The following is a 5206-nucleotide window of genomic DNA, read 5'->3' on the forward strand; positions in this document are numbered from 1 at the left end:
TCTGGCTGTTTCTCAATGTCTCCTGTCAGCATCGCACAGATTAACCTTTCTTGCTGTGCAGCGTGCAACTCGTATTGTTTGTGAGAAGGAATTTTATTCTCCCGTGCCAGACTCCCACAGAACACGATGACTGAATACAGAAGGGCACAGTGGACTTTGTTTACACCCCACACTCTAATCTCATTGGCTTCAAGATGCAACCGTGCCAATATTATACATTCCTTTCAAAAGGGATCATGATTGAAGGACTTAGGGGTTAGACACTGACCTATGACCTCTAGGGCCTGGGGTCAAACCCAGCCCGGATTTACAGCTGTAGCTTTATTCTTATCTAACCTGTGCTGTACCTGCCCTGGGAGTGTTTGATGGGACAGTGTAGAGGGAGCTTTACTCTGTATCTAACCCGTGCTGTACCTGCCCTGGGAGTGTTTGATGGGACAGTGTAGAGGGAGCTTTACTCTGTATCTGACCCGTGCTGTACCTGCCCTGGGAGTGTTTGATGGGACAGTGTAGAGGGAGCTTTACTCTGTATCTAACCCGTGCTGTATCTGCCCTGGGAGTGTTTGATGGGACAGTGCAGAGGGAGCTTTACCCTGTATCTAACCCGTGCTGTACCTGCCCTGGGAGTGTTTGATGGGACAGTGCAGAGGGAGCTTTACTCTGTATCTAACCCGTGCTGTACCTGCCCTGGGAGTGTTTGATGGGACAGTGTAGAGGGAGCTTTACTCTGTATCTAACCCGTGCTGTACCTGCCCTGGAAGTGTTTGATGGGATAGTGTAGAGGGAGCTTTACTCTGTATCTAACACGTGCTGTGCCTACCCTGGGGTGCTGATATTGTGTGCTGCACCTTGCACAAAGTTCATAAGTTTTTACTGATACTACTACGTTGTTTGCAGTTGGCCTGAGTAGCTGGATGCAGTGCCTGGTGCTTGCTCTGGTCCTTTTGCAGCCTTAATGTGACTGCACGTTGCCTGTCACTGATGGGGGAGCTGCCTGAGGAGCCTGTCTCCAGCCCAAGACTGTGCCTTCAGCGGTAATGGGGGAGGAAGCTGGGTGAGGAGATTGCGAGTTTTTACTGGTTCTCCCACTCCAAAACCTGACTTCCTTTTAAGCCATTTAAGAACATAAGAAATAGGAGCAGGAGTAGGCCATGCAGTCCCTCGAGCCTGCTCTGCCAGTCAGTAAGATCATGGCTGATCTTTGACCTCAGCTCCAGTTAATATGAAGTGTCTATTCATCAAAGAACGAATGAGAAGTAGGGTAGCTCTGACCTTGCTTACCTAAAGGCCCAGCTCCCCTCCTCAGCATTTGCCTGTAACAGAAAGGACTCCCATTTATATAGCACCTTTCACAACCTCAGGACGTCCCAAAACGCTTTACAGCCAATGAAGTACTTTTTGAAGTGTAGTCACCGTTGTAATGTAGGGAACATGGCAGCTAATTTGTGGCACAGCAAGATCCCACAAACAGCAATGAGATAAATGACCAGATCGCCTGTTTTTTTTGGTGTTGATCAAGGGATAAATATTGGCCAGGACACCAGGGAGAACTCTGCTCTTCTTTGAATAATGGCATCTTTTACATCCACCTTAGCAGGCAGGGCCACAGCTTATTGTTCCATCAGAAAGACAGTACTACTCTGACAGCGCAGCACTCCCTCAGTGCTGTGCTGGGAGTGTCGGCCTGAGATTGTGTGCTCAAGTCTCTGGAGTGGGACTTGAACCCATGACTATCTGACTCAGAGGTGAAGCCTGCTTACTGAGTGCGCCATGGCTAGGATGTGCCTGGTGTTGGTCTTCAGCCATTAATTTGCTGCTGCTACCACCAAAGCAGAGGTGGACCGAACACATCGTTTCCCCGAGGTTAGCCTGAGCTGGATCCAGTGCCCCTGCCCCATTCCCAGTGCCCATCGTACCCCGCCCGGGTGCGGCTGCTGCGAGGAGGCGTACTGCCAAGAGCAGCGTTGGAACCCAGTGATTTTAGTTACATTCCTGGTGAGGAAGTGAACGCAGCTGAAGAGCTGGGCCGCAGGCCAAGACTCACAACTCGGGAATGTCGCGGACTCTTCACAGACATTGTTAAAGAACAAGGGTCACGGAGAGTGAGAGAGCCCAGCGCCAGGCACTGGTTCTCACCCTCTGCAATGGGGGCAGTAGTGGAGAGGGAGGAAACCGGGGGGGGGGTTAATAGTGGAGGGGGTGGAACTGGGGGCAGTATTGGAGGGGGGTGGAACTGGGGTAATAGTGGAGGGTCAAAAGGGAAGTGTGATGATCTTTGTTAAGAAATGCCGGAGGTTCAGTGCGACTGACAGCTGCTGCAGGTCCCCCACAACTACACCAGATGGCGGTAGAGGACCACACAGGGCCCCCGAACCTGGCCGTTCGACCCCAGGATTGGGTTTGACCCTTGTGCCAACTCGAATTAAAATCGATCAGTCTGAAACATTGGAACTCGTCTATCTAAAAAAAAAACTGCCTTTTCCATAGACATCAATCATCTACAAACCTGAGTTTCTTGGACAAATAGAGGGAAAGAATGAAAGAATACAAAGTTCCAGACACTTGGCTACATTTATTTGCTGTTACTCTCACCTCTCTTGCTGACCCTGACCCCTCTTACCGGGGGGACAGGTCAACAGCACCTCACCCTCCTGGTCACTGTTCAGAGGAGTTGTTTTGTTTTGCTCAGGGTGTGTGCACCAGCAGAGATAAGTCGACCCACAGTAGGCCCAGTGTTCCTACTCACTCATCAGGCTCAGCTCAGGACCCTCGCTGGCCTGAACTTGTATTGTTACTGTTAGCGGCCAATTCAACCCGGGGGTGCTTCACGGTCGAATAGACCGCCAACACTATCTTTTAAAACACCATTGATCCAGCTCCCTCACACTGTCACTCAGTAACCCCTCAGCTCCCTCACACTGTCACTCAGTAATCCCCCAGCTCCCTCACACTGTCACTCAGTAACCCCCCAGCTCCCACACACTGTCACTCAGTAACCCCTCAGCTCCCTCACACTGTCATTCAGTAACCCCTCTCCCCCACGCCCTGTGTTACTGACTGTATCTCCACTGATGTTAATCCAGCTCCCTCACACTGTCACTCAGTAACCCCTCTCCCCCCAGCGCCCTGTGTTACTGACTGTATCTCCACTGATGTTAATCCAGCTCCCTCACACTGTCACTCAGTAACCCCTCTCCCCCCAGCCCTGTGTTACTGACTGTATCTCTACTGATGTGAATCCAGCTCCCTCACGCTGTCACTCAGTAACCCCTCTCCCCCCAGCACCCTGTGTTACTGACTGTATCTCTACTGATGTTAATCCAGCTCCCTCACACTGTCACTCAGTAACCCCTCTCCCCCCAGCGCCCTGTATTACTGACTGTATCTCTACTGATGTTAATCCCTCTCCCTCACACTGTCACTCAGTAACCCCTCTCCCCCCAGCACCCTGTGTTACTGACTGTATCTCCACTGATGTTAATCCCTCTCCCTCACACTGTCACTCAGTAACCCCTCTCCCCCAGCGCCCTGTGTTACTGACTGTATCTCCACTGATGTTAATCCAGCTCCCTCACACTGTCATTCAGTAATCCCTCTCCCCCCAGCACCCTGTGTTACTGACTGTATCTCCACTGATGATAATCCAGCTCCCTCACACTGTCACTCAGTAACCCCTCTCCCCCCAGCACCCTGTGTTACTGACTGTATCTCCACTGATGTTAATCCAGCTCCCTCACACTGCCACTCAGTAACCCCTCTCCCCCCAGCGCCCTGTGTTACTGACTGTATCTCTACTGATGTTAATCCAGCTCCCTCACACTGTCACTCAGTAACCCCTCTCTCCCCAGCGCCCTGTGTTACTGACTGTATCTCTACTGATGTTAATCCAGCTCCCTCACACCGTCACTCAGTAACCCCTCTCCCCCAGCACCCTGTGTTACTGACTGTATCTCCACTGATGTTAATCCAGCTCCCTCACACTGTCACTCAGTAACCCCTCTCCCCCCAGCGCCCTGTGTTACTGACTGTATCTCTACTGATGTTAATCCAGCTCCCTCACACTGTCACTCAGTAACCCCTCTCCCCCAGCGCCCTGTGTTACTGACTGTATCTCTACTGATGTTAATCCAGCTCCCTCACACTGTCACTCAGTAACCCCTCTCCCCCAGCGCCCTGTGTTACTGACTGTATCTCTACTGATGTTAATCCAGCTCCCTCACACTGTCACTCAGTAACCCCTCTCCCCCAGCGCCCTGTGTTACTGACTGTATCTCGACTGATGTTAATCCAGCTCCCTCACACTGTCACTCAGTAACCCCTCTCCCCCCACGCCCTGTGTTACTGACTGTATCTCGACTGATGTTAATCCAGCTCCCTCACACTGTCACTCAGTAACCCCCCAGCTCCCACACACTGTCACTCAGTAACCCCTCAGCTCCCTCACACTGTCATTCAGTAACCCCTCTCCCCCACGCCCTGTGTTACTGACTGTATCTCCACTGATGTTAATCCAGCTCCCTCACACTGTCACTCAGTAACCCCTCTCCCCCCAGCGCCCTGTGTTACTGACTGTATCTCCACTGATGTTAATCCAGCTCCCTCACACTGTCACTCAGTAACCCCTCTCCCCCCAGCCCTGTGTTACTGACTGTATCTCTACTGATGTGAATCCAGCTCCCTCACGCTGTCACTCAGTAACCCCTCTCCCCCCAGCACCCTGTGTTACTGACTGTATCTCTACTGATGTTAATCCAGCTCCCTCACACTGTCACTCAGTAACCCCTCTCCCCCCAGCGCCCTGTATTACTGACTGTATCTCTACTGATGTTAATCCCTCTCCCTCACACTGTCACTCAGTAACCCCTCTCCCCCCAGCACCCTGTGTTACTGACTGTATCTCCACTGATGTTAATCCCTCTCCCTCACACTGTCACTCAGTAACCCCTCTCCCCCAGCGCCCTGTGTTACTGACTGTATCTCCACTGATGTTAATCCAGCTCCCTCACACTGTCATTCAGTAATCCCTCTCCCCCCAGCACCCTGTGTTACTGACTGTATCTCCACTGATGATAATCCAGCTCCCTCACACTGTCACTCAGTAACCCCTCTCCCCCCAGCACCCTGTGTTACTGACTGTATCTCCACTGATGTTAATCCAGCTCCCTCACACTGCCACTCAGTAACCCCTCTCCCCCCAGCGCCCTGT

Source organism: Heptranchias perlo, chromosome 20 (genome assembly GCF_035084215.1).
Source record: "Heptranchias perlo isolate sHepPer1 chromosome 20, sHepPer1.hap1, whole genome shotgun sequence".
Taxonomy (NCBI): domain Eukaryota; kingdom Metazoa; phylum Chordata; class Chondrichthyes; order Hexanchiformes; family Hexanchidae; genus Heptranchias; species Heptranchias perlo.